This window comes from Rhinolophus sinicus, linkage group LG05 (assembly GCF_036562045.2).
Source record: "Rhinolophus sinicus isolate RSC01 linkage group LG05, ASM3656204v1, whole genome shotgun sequence".
NCBI lineage: Eukaryota > Metazoa > Chordata > Mammalia > Chiroptera > Rhinolophidae > Rhinolophus > Rhinolophus sinicus.
Window position 1 is genome coordinate 155,894,624 of NC_133755.1, and position 22,281 is coordinate 155,916,904.

The 22,281-nt window shown below is 35.5% G+C and overlaps 1 long non-coding RNA gene across 1 annotated transcript in view; it reads left to right on the plus strand.

Moving 5' to 3' along the window:
• The first annotated feature begins 353 nt into the window (after window positions 1-353).
• LOC109446224 (uncharacterized) overlaps window positions 354-22,281 on the plus strand; it is a 173,531-nt gene continuing 151,603 nt past the window's right edge. Inside the window, exon 1 of the long non-coding RNA XR_012496748.1 lies at window positions 354-408. This is a non-coding gene — a long non-coding RNA (uncharacterized LOC109446224). The remainder of the gene's footprint in view (window positions 409-22,281) is intronic.

Genomic DNA, 22,281 nt, shown 5'->3' on the forward strand with positions numbered 1-22,281 from the left:
TCTTTTAATTTTATACTCATTTGATTTGTGGATTAATTCTTGATCCACATGTTTAATGAAAAATTAGAAAACAAATGCAAAGTGAGGGCAAATTTCTCTCTCTTTTCCCTACCCCCAGAGAAAAATGTTAGAAGTATTTATCCCACACATCTCACTGAGCTGTCTTATTAAAGCTGAGTTGACCTAAATAGTTATAAAAGCTCTACATATATAATGTTAACAGATATTGTCATATGGGCAAATCTTGTCTAGAAGGGAAATGTAATGTCCACTTTGAATGCGCAACTAGCAAATTTAGGAATAAAAGTTATTTTTTTAGCTTGCCATGAAAATAACACCGTGCTCTTTTCTTTCAGGTAGCAGGATGAAGAAGTGACCGAAAGAGCCTGACTACTGACTATGAAAAAGGTAAGAATGAAAGAAAGGATCAATATCTGTGAAAGTTCAAACATGATTACATACTGACCAAGTATTAAATACTAAACTACAGTTTAGTCTTTCCATTTGTAAACTAGATTTTTATTTGACAGAAATATACAAGATTATGTACTTTTAATTTCAGTGGTTTTTCTTAAAAACAAAAGGCAAGGCATCTGTCCCATAAGATGAATAAACTTTAAGCAGCATTTGCTAATTACCTTATCTTCTAAATGTGGTCTCTCTAGAGTTTATTTAATGTAGTTCATCTTCAGGAAATTGCAGACTAATGAGGAAGAGCCATAAAAGAAAAGCTGACAATTTTACTCTTATCTGTAGGAAAAGTCCCATGAAACAAAGGAAACCATTTTTAAACTACTTTAGAATGTATGTTTTTTTAAAGCTCACTTTTGGATAGTGTAATAGAAATTAAAGCATGACTGTTATTTGCAGTTAATTCTTTAACAGTAATAATAATTACACCAGCGTTGGTGATTAATAATACTGTTGACATGACTCCCTTATGAATTTGCATGTAGATAAAATTAGAATTGTTTTTTCTGTTTTTTGTTTTTTCCATTAAGCCTTGGAATACATATTTAAAGATTTGTCCAAAGCTACATAGCTAGTTAGGGACACAACTGGTGCTAAGTGCAGGTTTCCTGACATAGCTCTGTCTCCATTGCTTTGTTTTTCTCTCATGACCTCATCCAATCTTGTTTAATTTACTATGGGGAAATACATTCTGAGGAAAATAAAAATAAATGGAAAAGAGTAAAATCAATTCTGGTTAGAACTATTGTGTTTAGACGTTTTCAGCATGCTAGTTTATGTCGTTCCCATGATACGGGTATCCCTCAGAACTGCTGACGTGCAGCAGTGTGGCTCAGTGGTTCAAAACATGGGCTGAGGAGTCAGACTGCTTGGGTGAGGCTGGTTCTGTCCCTCACTACGAGCGAGACTTGTATTTCAGCTACCTCTTGGGAAAATGGGGAACACAGTAAAAACTACTTTTGTGGTGGTTGTGAGAATTCATTGAAGTATAGTTGATGTAACGTGTTTAGAATAGCATTGATATATATATAGTAAGTCCCCCCCAAAGATTAGATGTTATTTCATTCATTTTAATAATTAACATTATTAAAGAAGGTGAAAGATTTGCTATCCCAAATTACAATATTAAAATAATTGGGGATCAAGTAGAATTTCACTTTCTGGAGAAGAACTTGTCAGTGTTCCAGTGCTGTCACTTATAAGCATTGTTAGCTCATGGTAAAGGCCATTAAGTGAGAAACAGGAGAATAATGTTTTTCAAGTAGTAAGAACTTCATAAACCAGGTTAATTAGCAGCTTAATTACAAAATTAAATTATTTAGCTCTGAAACTCAGGCTTTATGCTAAAAAATTTGTTAAATTAAGAAGTCCTTTTAGATGTGGCATTAGTTCTCCGAACGACGATGAACACTCCATCTTTTCCTTTATAAAAGGAACATAGAGATAGATATATAAATAAATACTGTGTCTCTTACAGATGCTTAGCTAGAAAGTAAAAATTGTGTTTAAAATATTGATTCTTTCAACATTAAATTTTGTTACATAATGCTCTGTTCATGGTAAATACAACATATATTAGAATGGCAGGATAATTACTTTTAATTTTTACTTAGGTGTTTTTAAAGCAAAAATATCTTTTCATTGTAAGTGATTTTTTATTAAGTAGGTAATTTAGTTATTGCTGTAAATTGCAAATCCCATGAGCTGGAGACTCCTAATCTCTGTTGGATGGCTAGGTCCCTGAGGAAGTTGAATAATGCTGTGGATGGAGCTGCCTCTCTCTTGCAGTCTAATCCAGTGGAACCTGACGGGCTGGTGTTGGATTGTAGATCTCCTGATAGAAATACATCTCCTTATGTAATTACTGATGTCCAAGTTCACTGTTTACTCTAACCAGTCAAAATTGCTTTCAACCTAGAGTATTTTCTTTCAGTGATTATGCTTGATTATTGAGCCATGATCTGGACAAAATAAAAGACTTTCTTTGGCTGGGAGAGTTCATTGGACCACCAGTGACCCATCTAACTAACTGTGTTCTGCTTCGCTTCAAGATTCCTTGCCTGCTTTCTTTCTTTCTTTCTTTCTTTCTTTCTTTCTTTCTTTCTTTCTTTCTTTCTTTCTTTCTTTCTTTCTTTCTTTCTTTCTTTCTTTCTTTCTTTCTTTTCTTATTTTTATTGGGGAATATTGGGGAAACAGTGTGTTTCTCCAGAGCCCATCAGCTCCAAGTCATTGTCCTTCAATCTAGTTGTGCAGGGCGCAGCTCAGCTCCAAGTCCAGTAGCCGTTTTCAATCTTAGTTGCAGGGGGCGCAGCCCACCGTCCTATGCAAGAGTTGAACGGGCAACCTTGTTGAGAGCTCACACTTTAACCAACTGAGCCAGCCAGCCACTCCTCTGGCAGCTCGTTGCCTTCGGTCTAGTTATGGAGGGTGCAGTTCACTGGCCCATGTGGGAATCGAAATGGCAGCCCTGTTGTTCAGAGCTCGTACTCTAACCAACTGAGCCATCCAGCTGCCCCAAGGATTCCTTGCATTCTTGAATCCTAGTTCATATTAGAGTTCAGGATTTTGAGGATCACTTAGGTTCCTTGGTATGAGTGTTCACCTAATTGCCTGCCACCTTGACATTGAATTGTGCCTATCCTGGTTTGCTAATCAGGCTGTCTCGATTGCCTGCTATCATAGTGGGCTGCCCATCATACAATGAACCCTGCCTAACCATATTCTACTATATCAAGCCATGTTTACTGCCCTACTTGAAGAGGTTATCTGGTTCTCTTTTGATGCCCATATCATGATCTGTGTATCTGTGCATGCTTCTACCTGAAAGCTCACTTCAGTAAGCATTCTGTGTATAAAGTTTGTATTGAAAACTTCGGTTTCCATAATGGAGTCACTTGTGATGAAGGAATCCTACTGCAGAAATGACTGTAAAGCTGGACAGAATATGCTAGACAATAAATTGAAGATATTGGAGAACAATCAATATAGTTAGGACACCAAGGGTATTATGATCTTTGAGAGAAGCATATAAGCTGAACTTAAATTCTCCCGTGAGTTTTCCCTGAGGAAAGCATTTTGTAAATCATAGCATAGGTGAATGAAGTATAAGAAGAGTGTCATTGTTATTGGACTAAAGAGAAAGAAGAGTTTAGGGCAAAGTGGCTAGGACTGGAGGGACGCCTTTCTGGAGGGGAGGAAACTGCAGAAAAGTAGCCCAAATATCTGCATATAAATTCTGCTCACATACCAGTCTGCACAGATGCAGGACTAAGACTGCAAAAAACCTGCCACAAAAGAATATCTGGATGGCCAGATAACTGATGTGGGATATTTGTAGCCACATGGTACCGGAGAGAGAGGACTTCAAGTGCTGCCAAGGTAGAGGGTCATTGGTAAACAAGTTCAGACTTTCAGTGGAGACCCTGTCTGTCAAGCCCTAGAAGTAGGCACCTTACCCTAGGAAAACTGAAATAGGCAAGCCCTAACAGCGCTTTAAATCAAGCCTAGACAGGATCAGGTGATCCACCCAAGTTGGTTTCTTTCTTTTTTTTTTGTTTTTGAATATCAAAAAATTTTAAATCTCTTTGAAGGAAGATGTTCAGAGCCGTCATGATATCCAGCATTCAATGAGAAATTACAAGACATGCTATAAAACAGGAGAAAATGACCAAAACCCGATAGAAAAAAGACAGTAAACCCCTAGATGATTTAGATATTGCATCTATCAAATAGGGGTTTTAAAATAACTATGATTAATAAGACCAAGAAAATGGAGAAAATGATGTATAAAACAGATGCAAAGATGGATAATTTCAATAAAGAATCGGAACCTATCTAAACTAATCAAATGGATATTCTGGAACTGAAAATACGATATTTAACATTAGAACTTTGGATGTTTTGAACAGCTGGGTGAACACATTCAGAGCACAGGATTAGTAAACTAGAAAACAGGCCAAAATAAACTAAGGTAGAAGAGAAAACAGAATAGAACATAAAAAACATGTGGTATACAAACTGACTTCTGACGTCTCTATTCTCTAGAAATGGACTTCATACTTAGAAGTTCTATGAATTGCTTTTTTTCTAGGCTATTGGATGCTATTAGAAACATACTTAGACACATCTAATTCCATTGCTGATTCAGAGCATTTGAATTTTCAAGAGAACTTAAGGAATTAAGAGATATTTCTGTTAACTTTAATTTGAATGGAAAATCTGTTTTCTTTAAATGGTATCGTTGCCAAAATTTGATAACATGAGAAAAGAGAACAAAGTACAAGATTCTGAGGAGTAGGAATAATCTGGATCAAGTTTTCTTCCTAAAGGAAATAAAACAGTGTTGTAAGAATAAATCAGTATTTCCGTGTTTCAGTTCTTATTCTGGTTTTCATTTCAAAACAATTTGGATCAGTAGCAGATCCCCGCCCCCTTCACTTTTTCCTGTTTTCTGTGCTTCCCACTTTTGATCTGTTAAGTGTGCTTATGCTCCTGGCCTTTTTACTATATTAAGGATCTATAAGGTTTTCCATTTCTGGAAAGTTAGGCAGAGAGTAGAATTTTTGATCCAAGTCTTTGTAATTTGCAGCATGAGAACTGTTTCATCAGTTGCCATGCATCTTTTATGGGTTTTTAACTATTTTTCTTGAGACTTGTGTGCATTGACTGTAGACCCACCTTGAAACTGTTGGGGAAAAATAATATACTCTGACAATAATTTTATTGGTGCCTTGGATAAAGATACAATTATGGAAGGCACATTTAGGGAGATGTTAATGAAAAGTGGATAGCACATTTTATCTCTTTCCTATTCACTGATTTTTCCCTAAAAATTAACCAAAAGCTAATGTTTGGTATCATAAAACCTTGACTTTTTTTTTTTTTTTGTATCTAGAAATGGCTTCTGACCTAGAAATAACATTGTGTTTCCTCCCTCCCCTACCGTTTTTACCCCCATCCTCCTCCCAAATACTTGATGGTAAAAAGGCTTCCCTCTTGGACAACAATAAGACATGAATCTATTTGCATATGATTGATTACCCCACAACCCTGCCTAAGGATTGCACTATGATGAGTTTCTCAGGGTAAGAATTTTTCTTGATTATAAATTGCTTTCACAGATGTTATGTCACATGACTTTCTCAAAAATTGTGTGAGATGGTAAGAGTGAGTATTATTACCCCTATTTCATAATGAGGAGACTAAGGTAGAGGAAGAAGTGACTCACCCAAGCAACAGCTACCACGTTTCCCCGAAAACAAGACCTAGCCGGACAATCAGCTCTAATGCGTCTTTTGGAGCAAAAAATAAGACCTGGTCTTATTTTACTATAATATAAGACCCGGTCTTATGTAATTAATATAATATAATTGATATAATATAATATAATTAATATAATATATAATAATACAAGACTGGGTCTTATATTAATTTTTGCTCCAAAAGACGCATTAGAGCTGATTGTCTGGCTAGGTCTTATTTTCTAGGAAACACGGTAGCAAGCATTAATGCCAGGACTTATGCTTTGTTAGTATTCAGTGTTGACATCCTTAATTAGAAGGTTTGGGTGGACTCATAGATGGATGCAGCGAGTATTATTAAATGCTTTTGGTATAAAGTAGGACTGTGCCTTAAAACCCATAATAGGTCTAGACTATACTTTTGAATACTGTTGTAGCTATAGTGAAAGAGAGATGTTCTACATTGCAGAAGCCTTTTACAATATGAGTCCCCAAATCCTTCTGGGAAATGGTAAAAGGCAAAATTTTTAGAAATTTCTGCTGACCTTAAAAAAGAGGAAATGAATACCTGTAGGTGGTTTGCAAGCTCAGGAAAATGTTCTTGGGAGTGTTCAATAATGGTTTGTCCAGATTAGATGGCATCCTGAATCAGAAAGGGCTTTGTAAATCCAGTTATTTAAGCGGTCCACCAACAGGATGCCAAGAACTTACGCATGCTCTGCGTGAGTGCTCTTAGTGGCAAGGTCATGTTGAGAAACAGGTCTCAGAATGAGTTCCATTTCCATATATCTTGTTAAGCAGAGGCACTAATTAACCTTGTTCCATTTCATCATTTCAAGAATGTTTGTCAGTGAACAGGTTTGGAAGATGGAGATAATGTATCTCTCCAGAGAAAAGGGCAGGCATGAGTACTAGGCAGTATAAAAAATTTAGGTTTCCTAAGCTCAGGGTTCCTTTCTTATAATGTATGTACAGGTGTCACCTGACCTTCTTTGTGTTGCCCTCTGGGAATTGGCACTTTGGGAAGCAGTGTAACAATATGCTGCTATTCTGGCTTCCACTACTGCTGAGAGCAATAAAATCAATTGATCAATTGTCTCTGATCCAAGTATGTCATGTCTTCTTACAGCACCCCTGAAAGTAGGACTGGCTAAATGTTGGCTTGCAAACATCCTTCATAGTTCTGATAGGTCACAAGGCATCTCCCAATCTCTGGCCTAGTGCAAAACAAACAAAAAAAATAAAACAAAAACATAGGACATTTTGAGTCCATGCATAGTTGTACATATGTTGTTTTCTGAGTCTTGTGTATTTCTAGCAGGATGATTCTGGCATTCACAATGAACCATTGTTTTTGGACATCAGATGTGTTATTGGTGGAAAGGAGTCAGCAAATAATGACACTGCAAAGAATTTGGGGACTTTCAGGTAATTCACTGCTGCTCTTCCACTGCTGATTTCAGTCCATTTAAGACCAGCCTTGAGCAACCTGGGATATAGGTCTTCAGTCTGAGATGTAGCTTTTACTTTCCCGTTTTACTGCTCAATACATTTGGGAGTTACCCTCACTGTTCCTCACTAGGCTGGAATTTCATCGTTAGCACAGTACCACACTTCCATTTTTGAATAGACTTCCAGTTCACTTTTGGATGATAAGTTACCAGGTAACCACATTCTATCTCTTGAATTTTATGATGATAAATAAGCACAACAAATGACCTCCGATGAGATTCATGCTCATTTAAGATGGGGAATGTTTCTTTAGCATCCTAGGTTAAGTAGGGTCCAGTCTTGGGTAAGAAAGTTCGCTAAGCTTGGGCTCTCTTCTTGTTAAAGTTTAATGCGTCATTTATCGCATCTCATATCCTTTAGTATCGTATTTTGGATCAGAACAGTGTATCTCTTTTTTTCTTTTACTTCCAAGGTCCAGAGAATAATACCATCGAAACACTGCTTACTTATGACTTACCTATGTAAACAAATATATATAGTTTGCTAGATTAGTCATCGTCTGCCAGGTTAGTCATCGTCTGCTAGATTAGGCCATATGAAATTGACAACATTTGTGAGAGTTTTTGACCTTCAGTGGTTAAACTTAAAGGATTATGCTTCTTCTTTTAAAAAATAAAACAACTGAGTTGCCTATGAAAGAATAAACATATCTCCACAAACATTTCTATGGTACGCTCCGGGATGGAGATTTAACTTCTGGCCATAATGAAAGATATTTGCATTTTTCCTTGGCTTATCAAAATTCTTCCTAACTGGATGGTTTGCATCACAAACTTGCTTTCCCAGCTCTGACTGTTATGTGAGTGTGTGCTGGATAATTTATTTCATATTATTTGAGGCCTTGTGAGTATTATTAGAATGAGAGGAAACCAGGAAAATTATGGGTTCTTGGTTCACTACTTGAACAAATATTTACCGAGTGCCAACAAAAACAATATTTACTGCATGAGCAGAAAACAAAAAGATACAGTCCTTGTCTCCTCAGAATTTATTGTTTATGGTTTGTATTGTTTATATCAAAGGGCCTTGTAAGTAAATGTGAAATTATAAACATGATAGGTGCTTTGAAGGTGAGTACATTACAGTATAAGGGTAAATATTAGGGGAGATTGATCAAGTTAGGGAGGTCAGGGAGGATCTTTCTGAGGAAGTGATGGCTGAGCCAAGGTCAAGTACAGTTGTTAACCAGATGAAAGGAGACCAGTGGTGGGGATATGAGGCAACTCAGTTCTGCTCAGTTCACTGAATGTTTACAGAACGCCTACCGTATACCAGACACTATGCTTAGATGCTGGGAAATAAAAACTGAATGAGACGTGGTCATTGCCCAGTAAATAACTCACTATAAGGGTTTCATTGTCTGGTAATTTATAAATTAGGCGAGCCACTCTGTATGTGTTTTACTACTCTAAACTTTGAGTTTCCTTTCTGTCAGAATTATAATCCTCAGTGAGGCAAGCCCTTCTCAAGAAATCAAACACCATCTTTTCGTCATGGAATTAAAGTTTAACAAACACATATGTATAGTCCAGGAGATTAAAGTCCAACAACGCTATTCCAGGCTTTACCCTCGACTGAATATGGTCCCACAGCAGAGGTCATGTCTGTCTCAGAGCCTGCCAACAGCATGGCTCCAGGAAGGAAGTCTGACTGCCACCAAACAAGAGAACCATTGTTACTTTATCTCTCTCTTTTTAGAACTGTTAACTAACATGATTAAATTATTAACCCAGCCATAGAAACAAATAATAAGCATACTTTATGTGCACTTGATTAATCTATTTTTATGTTTAGTATTATTCAGACCTGGAGTACAGACTCCTGGGGACACACAAGTACCCCATATGAAGTGTCAAGGATATAAACGAAGGGGAGAGGCAGGACCTGTGGCAAAACGGAGATTGTCAAACCCACAGAAACAGAATGAAACAACAAAACAGCTCACACCAATACTGAGCTTTTGCCCCAGACTGTACTAGATCAGCTCTTCATTCACTGCATCCACTGAGAGCACGTGCTAAGCCTGTCATTCTTACTGCCTCATCATCTCTCTGCCTGTGATTCTGGCATAAGTCCCTATTCTAGAATTTCCTGACTCTTGCCCTGCTTAGCTTCATAGCCTATCTTGGTAGAGAACTTGTCCCGGGGCTGGTTCTGAGCGATGCCTCCTCTGCTCTTGTGTTTGATCTTGTCTGGATCACTGCACCACCCAGCCCGCGATCCCCAGGACGGCACCGGACCCCCCAGCTTCTCGGCCTACTCCTTTTGCTATGAATGACAGACCTCACAAAAGGATGGATGAGGAGGCCAGTGACACCTAGACCTGTGTCTCAGTTCTGCTGTCTCATTTCATTGTTTTCTTACTTTTCACTCTTCTTTGCTGGGACTCACAGACTTCCTTTATAAGTTAGTGTCAATATAGTGTGCTATTAAAGCTCTCTCCTGGCTGCAAATCCTAAACACTCATTTTCTTTTTCTTCTGTGTATTATTATTATTATTATTATTCATCTTTGAGAACTTTTATTAGGGGGCAAGTAGTACTTCCAGGTTCTAGAAGAGGATGCTTAGATATTGCATCACTCAGTGCCTTGTGCAATCTCCCATCCTGACATTTTTCATAGAGTAATTAAGTAGAAAAGAGAAACAGCTCTCAAATTTTCTTTCTTTTGAGTGTGCACAATCAATATTGTACAGCTCCAATACATTTAATAACTAAATGGTTGAATATTAGTAGTTTGAGCTTATGAGTTGAGAAGTTTTAGTTTTGAAGACTGTAAGAAAGTAAGTTAGAGATCGCAGCATTACATGGCCTTTTGGAAAATGCAAAATAAAACCGCTATACTCACAATCCATAAAACTTTTAAGACTTTGCTTTTGAAAATGCAGTGTGTTCTGTCTTTAACAATTTCACACTCTTTCTGTGAAGAGTTGTTATCAACCGTGTTCATGAGAGCTGTGGATTTTGCCTGAAATTTCTAAATGAATGTGGCAAATAACATTATCAGACTATCTGTCTAGAAAGTTGTTTGTGCTGTCTCATTTCCAGATTATTTTGTAAAAAGGAATTTATATGAGTGCCATTTTACCCAGTACCATTACACTGCTTCTGCTTTTTTTTTTTTGTTTTTTGTTTTTTTCTGGAACTATTATTAACAATATACTTCAGTTATGATCTAGCCCAAGATGTTCTTATGTTATTTTGGAGCAAGTTGCTAGTGACTCATAGCACATTGGGCATCCAAGATATGGTTAACTGGTGGTCAAGTTAGGAAATGCTCTTCCCATTAACCCCTCCTTTCTTAGCCCAGAACACCTCTCCACTCAACTTTTTTCTTTTGATTTGTCATGCTCATAGTCTCTACTTGGTGTTTTCAGACCAAAAGTAGAAGCAATGACATGCCATAATAAGTATTGTTCCTATTGCACTTCCAGCTTAGCTAAAAACAGGAAATACAGGCCATTTTGTGGAAAAGCCCGCTTTTGTGATGTTGCCAACCCAAGAGGTTTGGATCAACTTTGGTTGAATGTCTGAACTTTTGGCTTCTTACTTACAGTAAACCTTCTAACTTCAGAATTTTAGCACCGTTTGTCCTTGTGAGATGATGCCGTCCATATTTAGATTATGCTGACACATGAGTTTACTTTTAAACCATTTTGTTTAATATTAGAATGTACTTCTAGCCAAAAAAGGTACATAAGGAAGGACCTTGTATGATTCATAATGTTTAAAGCATATAAGTGGAAAGAGCTGTAATTTTCATCGTTTCAAGACTTTACTCGTCTATTGGAAAGTTTATCTAAAATAGGTCTATTATTATAAGGCTTCACTCATTAAGTGAGTGTATGATACATAAATTTACTGGGTAAAATAAATCCAGAAGCAAAAATTCTAGGTTAGGTAAAATAGTCTCTACTCTTTTGGTAGAGAATATCAGGCCCTACCAGAAAATGAATTGAAATTACTTTGCAATCTAATAATCAGTTGATTTTTAGTAATCCTATGAGGCAAGGTCAGAACTTCATATAGACTATCTCTTTTTTAAGACCTACTGAGGTGAAAATCTAATTGGATAGATTAACAACAGAAGTCACATGAAGTTACATTCATGCGATGCAAGACAAATAAGGTGACCTTGGACAATTCATTGTTATTTTCCAGTGTCAGTGAGGGGCCTACTCTTTCTTGGTCTCTTCCCTATTTTGTGGCTGTCCTGACTGATCGTAATGAATTGAATGGATTGCACTGTTTCGTTTGTTCTCTTCTTACTTAGCCATCTAATGAGATCCTATAAACCATTTGTTTTGTTTTCTCGGCATAATAAATGTTGACATGAACTATAATGCCAGATCAAGTTGTTAAATAAGTTTATTTTAATTGCCTTCATTAGATATGATTTGCGACATTTCTTTTTTCACCTTGGATTCGTGTTAAAGGCAAGTCATCTCAAGGAAGGAAGATGAAAAAAATAATGTCAAGGAATATGGAGTGTGGAGATAAGAACCATTTTCAGAGGAATCAGATCCCTTCATCTTTAACCCTTACTGAGAAAGGAATTTAATTCAGTATTTGTTGAAATTCTGAAATGACTGAATAGTTCCTTTTATTCTATATCTTCATGCTTCCATTTAGCTGGAATGTACTGGATAGGATTAGAAATTACTTTCTTTCATTTTTTATGGTTTAGACTAAAAGCAAAGTGCCAGAGTTCTTAAAAGTAATCTCTGTTTATGAGATTCCAAGCCTTTGTACAGACTCAGAAAGTGGCGACAACATCTAAGTTTTTGAATAGTTTATCAAACTGTATATAACACACTAAACTTTTAAAATTTTGCTCATGATTGGTTGACAATACAACCTTTCATCCCAGGTCAACCCTCCTTCCCTAAACCTTCTTCCAAAACAAGAAAAACAAAGTAAAAGACAGCTAATACCTGTTAAAATGCTGCATAAACCAAAATTTTTTTCTATTGTGTCTGTATCACATGATACCCATTTTCCTCCTTAATTCGTGGAATAATATCACTCACAATTTAAGATCTTACATTTCAGCTTTTAAAGCTCTCGCTGAATAATACTGGATGAGTTAGAAAGTCCTAATAGTGAATTTATAAAGAAAATGTTGACAGAGCTTGGATTCTCATAGTCCTGGTGAGTACCATGATTATAATAATGGTTTCCTTTTAAACTCTTCCATTAAATGTTCCAAACAGTGGAATTTGTAGTTTTTCCTTTGGTCCAGAGATCAAAAACATGAACAATTTTACATTTCTAAGGTTGGACAGAGTCTGTGTTTCCACAGTTTCTGTGGGAAAGCAATCCACCCTTTCTCAGTTTTATTAAAAACCACCATCTTGGCTTCAATATGTGCCATTACAAGCACTTTCATTATGTCTCATATCTCCTTTTAGGAAGTAGAAGTCTGCCTATTGCTTTTTTTTTTTCTTATTGATTTTCCAAGACTATGTACTGTAAATGAAAAGTGGTTTAAAAATTGAAGATACGGTAACATAGTGGTTAAAAGGGTAAATGTGAGAGACAGATTGTTTGAGGTCAGAGCCTTGCTCTACCTCTTGGTATCTATGTGACATAGGCAAATTATGTAACTCTGAGCCTTAGTTCCCGCGTCTGTAAAATGTATATAGTAATAGTATTTGCCTTACAGGGTTTTTGTAAGGTTTAAATGAGATAACAATTCTGCAATATATCATCTATATATCACATTGTGTGTTCACCACCCAGAGTCAGTTCTCCTTCCATCACCATATGTTTGATCCCCTTTACCCTCAACCACCACCCCCCACACTTGAAACCTATGTAACTTTAATAACCATTGTCACCCCAATAATGTTTAATTAAAAATAATAATAAAATGAAAAATAAGGTAATAAATATGAAGTGACTGGATCACAGTAAATTCTCAACAATTGGCACCATCACCACATGTTCTGTTTATTTTTAACGGACAATTTGGAAATGTTTTCTAGTAGAAATTACTGTCTTACTAAGATAATTTTATTTTATACTAAGCATGTTTTAGTATTTGTTTTAGAAGAAAATTAATTAAACCTGATTCATTCATTCAACAACTTTATTGAATCACCATTGTGTGCCAGTTGACGAACACAAGTCCTTCTTTCAAAGATCTCATAACATAGCTACTGTATTTGTGTGTTGGGAATCTTCCTTACATTAGGAAAAAAGCCATTTTAAAGGTTAAGCTGAATGGGCAAAACATTTTGATTTTTAATATTAGAATGCAACATATCATTATTAATCTGGGCTACAAAGTTTAAATTGCAGGGGAAATTTCATTATTATTCAAATAACCCAGAACCTCTAAGACTCAATACAGGAAGATAATGTTTGATATTAAGCGTTGTCATATTTGTTTATAAAGTAATTTTTATTCACAAGTAATCTCTGTTCCTCCCTACTGTGTCTACCAAGTAAAGCCTAAGTGGAATTCGGGTCTATAACTCAGCTATCTATATTTTGAGAGTGCCTTTTGAATTTTTTTTTAAAAACAACAACAGTATTTTTAAATGGCAAAGAACAATGTGTTTTAGGATTTGGTGTTATTTACTTTTTTCTCACAATAAGAAAAATTGAAACCTTAAAAACAGTGACCTTGTTAACCGAGATCTATCTTAACTACTTACTTTTCTTTACTTACTTACTCAGGGGTTCATTCTGCTATTGACTTGAGGTAACTTACAAATAAAACAAACAAAAGAATACAGTGGTAAAATACAACTGAGAATGCAGAATTAAATTTTTAGCTGCATCTAGAAATTGATGCAAAAGGGAAAAATAATACAAATATACAAGTAGTAAATCTGCATAGTTGCTATTGCACTGCTTTAAATCTTGCATTTTTTTTTTAATTGGGCCAAATTTAAATTGAACTGCCATAATTTCTGAAGAGAATGATTGTAATTTGGGAGTATTTTTTAATCAAATAATGCAACAAACATTTTTGGAACACCTATTAAGTTCATCATTACCCTGTGCATATCAACAGTATGTTGAAACAGCTCTGTTGTTACTTTTCAGCTCTCTCTATTTGGTTTATCAATTTAACAACAAATATTTTCAAATGTCTATTGTATTCAAAGCTGTGAGTGTGGAATTGAGTTGGGCTTTTTCTATTTCACGATAAATTGTGATGTTTGCTGCAGGGTTTTTCTGTTTTATTTTGTTTTTGTAGCTATCTTTTATCAGATTAAGAAACTTCTCCTGTATATCTAGTTTGTTAAGAGTTTTTTCTACCATGAATGAATGTTGGGTTTTATCAAATGATTTTTTTTTTTTCTGGAAGGTTGAGCTGACCATGTGAGCTTTCTCATTTCTTTTTCTTTGAGTTTGTTGAATTTTATTAATAGGTTTAACACAGTCAATCAACTGTGCATTTCTGTGGGGAACGCATTTTGATTGTGGTGTTTTATCCTTTTTTTTATACAGCTGGATTTGCTTTGCTTATATTTTGTGCATGATTTTTGTATCTATATTCATGGAAGAGATTGGCTTGTTCTTGCATTTCTTTCCTATAAAATTCTTTTCAGATTTTTATATCAAATGCTGCTCTCATTACATGAAATTGGAAATATTTCTTTGTTTCCTTTCTCTGGAAGACTTTGTGTAAGATTGGTGTTATTTCTTAAAGGTTTCAAGGAATCACTGATAAAACTTGGGCCTGAAGTTTTCTTCTTGGGAGAGAAATCACAGATTTAATTTCTTTCATAGATGTAGTGCTATTCATATATTTCATTTTTCTTGTCAATTCCTCCTTCCCTTCTTCCCTCCCTCCGTCTCTCTCTTTCTTCCATCTGTTCTTCCTTCTTTCTGCAGTTCTATTTCTATAACTTTAGTAAATACATTGTACATATATACCTACCTTTAAGAAATAAGTGGTATCTATGTTATTTTGTCACTTGCTTTATCATTTAGTAATGTATATTGGATATATATATATATATATATATACACACATATATATGAGATATATATACATATAGCTATCTATATGTATAGATAGCTATATCTATATATATTCTATCTATCTATCTATCTATCTATCTATCTATCTATCTATCTATCTATCTATCTTTGTGCCAAAAAAATGTATACACACATTTTAAGAAAGGAAAACTGTATTAAAATTGTAATACTCAATATATACTGATAACAAAAGATGAATACATGTCACATTTGACTTCGGCAATTACAAGAGGTGCTCAAAGTGGTTAATATCAGCATCCAGGCATTTCTGATTATGGTGAACTACAGCTTGAGCAATGTTGACCAAAGTGGTGTCTACTTGTGTACATTTTTTTGTCACCCCCCATTGTGTGTGTGTGTGTGTGTGTGTGTGTGTGTGTAAGTGTGTAATCAGTAGCTGTAAGGTTTCCTTTTTTTAATGGCTACATAAGGTTCCATCGTCTGAAATCACCACATTTTATTTAATGAATCCCTTATTGAAGAATATTTAGATTGTTGCCAAAGTTTGACTCTTATAAACAATAATATAAGAAACGTTGCACATATATCTGAATATTTACATAGGAATATTTGTTTCATTTTACTTTTACTTTTTTATTCCTTAGTAGTAACTAGATCCAGTGTAAACAAAGGAAAATAGATTATTGTTTATTTTCTTCTCAGCATTCTAGTGATGCAGCCTTAGAATTATCTTTTATTTTCTGAATTATTGCATTACGTTAGCACCTTGGTGTACAGCTTTACTAACTGGCTTCACTACTTATTACTGCTCAGGTTTGATTTCCTGTAATACCCTTTAAATGATTTGTACTTCGTCTGCATAATTTTATCAAGAGACGGAAATCTACATAGGGACAAAATTTTGTTTGTTTTGTTCAGTGCTCTATTGCTAATGCTTTGTATACATCCTGGCACATAGTAGGTGCTCAGAACAATGAGTTTTTCATGGAGAGACACAGCAATGATTTATAGTTCAGTGATATCACTGAAATGTATTTTAAGTTTTTTTCTATTTGAATAAAGTTACAAAGAAATAATTAACTTCAATGTGTATTTAATAACCATCTAAGAACCACATCTTGATAACGTTAATTCATTTCATTTCATTCATCAAATGTTTTGTGCCCACCTCTCTGTGCCAGGCCCTCTGCTGGGTGCTAGGGCTAGAGCAGTGAAAGGTTAGACCAGTGCCTATTTTCACAGACCACAAAGTCTAGTTAGAGAGACAGGCAATAAACAAGATATCCAATCAGCAAAATTATTACAGATTATACTCTGGGATCATAGGAGAGAAACAGTGATGTGATAGAGTGACTGGGGGGTGATTTCAGGTAAGTGCTATTTTAGGTAAGGTAGCCAGGCCAGGAAAAGCCTCTCCATGAAAGTAACCTTTGAGTTGAAGGATGAGAGGGGGTCCAGGTGTGTAAAGAGCCAGAGTCTATATGTTGGGGTGAGGTGAGAGGAGCAGGTGGAGAAATCTAGGGACAGGAAAAGGGCCAGAAATGGGGGCGTGAGGCTGGTGGGGGTACACCATAGGAGGTATAGGAAGACACCTTGTGGTGAGGGAAGTTGGGGCCTTTTCATGAGGGGCCCATTAGGAGCCAGTGAATGGAAGGCTTTCAGCCATAAAGGTGATGGTTCGATTTACATTTACAAAGATCCTTCTGAGAAGGAGAGAGGCAAGAGGGGATGTAGGGAGACCAGTTAGGACGCTAGTGCTCTGGCGCAGGAGGGAGATGATGGTGATTTGGGTGAGAAGGGTTTCAGAGGAAAGGCAGAAGCACTAGAGAAATACAGTGGGACGAGGACTGACAGGATTTGCTGATGAATTACATATGGAAATTAGGAAAAGGCTACTGTCTAAATATTTTAAGTATTCTATTTTTTTACTGTAATGGCAGCATCTTAACTGGGTACTTCCAATTCTTATTAACTCAGCCTTCATAAATTAAAAGGTTAATATCTATTGGGATAACTTTTTTTTTCTAATTTAAAGAAGAAAAGAAAACAACAGGAAACGATCTTTAACAGAATAATAATTCCAGTTTAGTGTTTGCTCTTGAAGGTCTTGTATGTGTCCTTCATTCTAAGGGAAATTCCTGTTTTTCTTGCTTTCCCAGTTCACAAAAACAAATATCAAAAAAAAACAAAAAAAAACACAAAAAAACACCAAGCGGCATAATATAGAATTTTTTTCTTTAGTTAGAAGAGTGATTAAAAGAAAATAGCAGTCTCTCTCCCTAGGCCTTCCTTATTATTTGTATGCATTTCTGTGGAATTTAATGACCTGAAGAAAAGCAGATGATTTTTATGTGATTTTATTCGAAATCAACTTAATCGACACCAGTAAGTCCCTCGATTTAATGTGCACATAAATCATGTGGAGGTCTTGTGGAAATGAAGATTCTGACTCAGTAAGTCTGGGTGGGCTCAAGATTCTGCATTTCTACCAAGCTCCCATCTGGTCCGCAGACCACACTTCACTAGGAAAGATCTCAACCTAACTCCACGTAGGCATTTTCTCTGCTCTCAATCCCTTATTTTTTAGTGTTCCAGTAAACTGAACCAGTAAACTCATTGGAGAAACTGACCCATTAGAACTTAAAACATACTTGGTAAGTAGGAGAAACAAATAAGGAATATTTTTTCCTCTGGAAATCTTTTCTAGACTTATAATTCACTTTCCTTCCTTGGTCTGAGAAAGCCCGTCATATTGATTGTTTTCTGGTGTGTTCTTTACCCTAATGACTAAGAATGTAATTACATTCCAAATTGTGACTATTTCCCTAAATATTCCCAGCTGCTTTCAAGAGGAACTCTGTAACATCACTAGAAAAAGACTCTGGGGGCTTTTTTTGGAAATCTACAATATGATCCCAAATAGCTTTTTTTTCCAACGTGTGATGTTCAGAAGACCACAGAATTTTAGGGTATCTTTTCAAGGTAATATTAAAAATACATGGTTTTCTTCTGAAAGCGTTTGCTTCAAAATTAACCATATTTGGAAATAAAAAGCACATAATCAGTTGAGAGACGATATTGGGGAAAGAGAGGATTTAACTCAGAAACCTTGTCAGGGAATGATAGATTTTAATATTTTTTGTCTCAAAAACAGTTACTTACTGTATACTATTAATCTAGTTGTAAATCAAAGGGAGCGTCTATCTAAATTATAAGCTTATGTACAAGTTGTAAGTGCCAGGATATTTGTACATAAAATTGAAGTCAAAATTATTTCATCAAAAATATTCTATACAAATTACTATTTTATGAATGCTCAGAATATAATTTTTAGCATATTTTAAAAGAGACAACTTTTAAAAAACCTTGTTACTCCAAAAAACATGCTAATTTTAAGGGAAATTTGATTACTTAGTTATTAAATGCCATTCTAGTTGGGATTTACAAAAAAATATATTTAGTCAAGTAGTATTTACTCAGCTGAAAACATGGCAGCATGATATCCTTTCTGCTGTTGCACTATTATTCATCTTTTTCCAAGTTCTCCTCGTTTTCTGCCTCTTCTACATTTTAAAATATTACTTTATAAATACAAAATTGTATGTAAATATGAATAATTTATGAAGCATATTTTCAGAGGAATACCTGTGAACCCATCACCTCCTTAAAAATTAAAAAAATACTAATGCCTTTGTATTCTTTACTTACTCATTTCCTGTTTCCTCCCCAGAGGTAACTTCTGTGTTGAACTTTTTATTAATCATTCTCTTTAAAAAAACAACAACCCCAAAACAGTACCACATAGCCATATGAATTGAAATAAGATATTGTTTAGTTCCTTGTATTTTGAGCTTTATAAAATGATTTCATAATGTGTGTAGCTAGTCTTTTTCTACTTGATATTGTTTCTAAGATAATACATAGTAGGTCATTCATTTTCATTGCTGTGTAATATTAACTTGGAGAATGTATCATAATTTATCCATTCTTTTGTTAGTGGACATTTGTTTCCCTGGATTTTCTTTTTATTAAATGAAATATTCTTCTTTGAACATTATAGTACATTTCTCCTGATGCACAAATAAAGAGATTTTTCTAGATTGTAGATATTTTGGAATGGAATTGCTGGGTCATAGCAAATGATCAACTTGCTATTTGCAAAATAGTAGCAAGTTATTTTCCACTTTGCAATTATATATTCCCATAAGCAGTGTATACAGATTCACATTGATCCATATCTTGTTTTATTGTCTTATTTTTTGTTAAAAAATAGGTATAATATTGTCATCTTCATCTGAAGTTACTTCACTATTGCTAGAATTGATTTTTTTATGTTTATTGACCATTTGTGTTTTTCCCCTTTATGAAATATTTGTTGTTGCTTTTGCTCACTTTTCTATTGGGTTATTTGTTTTTTCTTAATGCTTTATTTTTCATTTAAGAACATTATTATTTACTGATTTTTTTTCCTAATTACTTTCTAAACAGGAAATACATCTAATCCTATATTAGGTATGGGTTCTCCTTTTAGTAATGGCAGAGTAGCTCAGATCAGATCAACCTTCTCTATGATAATTATGCACATATCCACACAATATACACATACAGAGGCATGCTATCAAAGCTACTGGAGGGTAAAAAAAAGGTGGCCAGAAACTGGAGAAGCCCTGATACTTGGAAGCAGAGAATAGCACTAGGCAAATTTCCCATATTTAACACTTTTCACCTAAGGACAGCTCCAGTCAGCACTGTGATAAGGATTTCCATGGTAACTAGATAGTGAGGGTGAAAATCCCAGAAAGGATGGAAACGCAGGGAGAGCCCAATATTCTGCATGTTAACTCTGTCCAAATATCTGGTATGCATGTGTGGTAGGGAGTAGCCACCTAAGGTTGAAACTATTGAACAGAGATTTCAGCTGTTGACCACCACAAGGCAAACAGAGTTTGGAGTTTGAGTTTACCAAGATGCCTTTCTGCTAAAACAAACAAATAAACAAAACATCAGTACTCTTCAGAGAAGTGTAACATATGGTCCACAAGATTCAGGGTGAAAAACAAAATTACTAGAAGAAAACAGGAAAAGGATACCCATATTCAAGAGAGAAGATAATCAAAGAGACATACTCCAAGAAATTGGAATTAGCAGACATGATTTTAAAGCACTGTTATAACTATGTGAAAATGTAAAGAAAAATATCACAAAAAATCAGAGATAATTTCAACAGAGAAATAGAAACTCTAAAAAGAGAACCAAATAGAAATTATAGAATTGAAAAATACAATCTCTGAAAAGAAAAAAACAAATCACTGGATAGGCTTAAGAGAAGACTGACGATGGTGGAAAAGAGGCAATGAATTTGAAGGTAGATAGTAGCAATTATTCAGTCTCAATAACAAAGAGAAATACATTAAAATAAAAATGAGCAGGGATTCTCACTTGTAGGACAATATCAGAAGGTCTAACATGAATGTAAGTGGAGTCTGAAACAAAGATAGAAAATAATGCAGAAAGAAGATTTGAGGAAATAATCACCTGAAAGTTCCCAAATTTAATGAAAGATACATTTGGTTAAATATTGTCATACTATTGCCAGAAATCTCTGTGAACCCAGCCTCTCTTTTCTACTCTCCTACTTCCATTCATTTGCAGCTACCTCCTAACTTGTCACCTGGAGACCTGTTTCTCCCAGCTTTAGTCTATCCTCCACATTATCGCCAGGGTTATCTATCTAAAATCAATGTTTTTCAAAATCAAAGCTGATGATGACTTTATAGACAAGACAAAATCTTAAACTCCTTAGCATGGCCTTTGCAATATGACCCAATCTCCACATCCTGCCTCAGTTCCCTCATACATGCCTCACACACTATGCTTCTATCACCGTGAGCGTCTCACCATTTCCTGACAGGACAAATCCTTTTATACCTCCATGCCATCTCACAGTGGTGCCTTAGTCCCTTAGCATCCTTTCTCTCCTATGGGAGGCTCTGCAGTGAAGTCCTTTTCTTTATTTTATTTTATTTTATTTTATTTTATTTTATTTTATTTTATTTTATTAAATTTATCAGGGTGACAATTGTTAGTAAAATTACATAGATTTCAGGTGTACAATTCTGTATTACATCATCTATGAATCCCACTGTGTGTTCATCACCCTGAGTCAGTTCTCCTTCCATCACCATATATTCGATCTCCCTTAAAGTCCTTTTCAATACTTCAGTCAGAGTGAGTGATCCATCTTCTGTGTTTACATGGCACGTGGTAAACCCTGCTGTGACAGCATACACCTGGAGAGAAAAAGTCTACACTGTGTGCTCCTCTCGTGCAGGGTCTGTTCCTCTTTGTATATTAAAAACTGCCATAGTGCCTGGCACAAAGTGGGTGCCAAGTAAGTATATCTTAAATTAACAGAATATCTACGGTAGTAGAAGTTGTATTTTACATGTACACACACACTCACACACACACACTCACACACACAGACATGCGCATAAGTGTGTGCATGAGGCCTGACAATTAAGTTTACAAACTGATCCTAAAAAAAGCGCGACACGCCTCATTGCTAAATTTCACCACAGTCACCTTCGAAATGCTCCCCGTGGGAAACTATGCACTGATGCCAGTGCTTCAAAGCAATTTTGGGACTCTGTCTGGAATGGCCGTCAGAACTGTCGTCTTATTAACCTTGATGTCCTGAATGTCATCAAAATGTCTTCCTTTCAATATATCCTTTATCTTCGAGTAAAGAAAGCAGTCTTTGGGGGTCAGATCAGGTGAGTAGGGAGGGTGTTCCAATTCAGTTATTTATTTACTGGCTAAAAACTCCCTCACAGACAGTGTCGTGTGAGCTGGTGCATTGTCGTGATGCAAGAGCCATGAATTGGTGAAAAAAAATTCAGGTTGCCTAACTTTTTCATGCAGCCTTTCCAGTACTTTCAAATAGTAAACTTGGTTAACTGTTTGTCGAGTTGGTACAAATTCATAATGAATAATCCCTCTGATATAAAAAAAGGTTAGCAACATCGTAGCAACAAGTTCATGAACTTCATCGTCAGACCTCACCAATATATTTATCATGTTGAGTTTCTGATTAT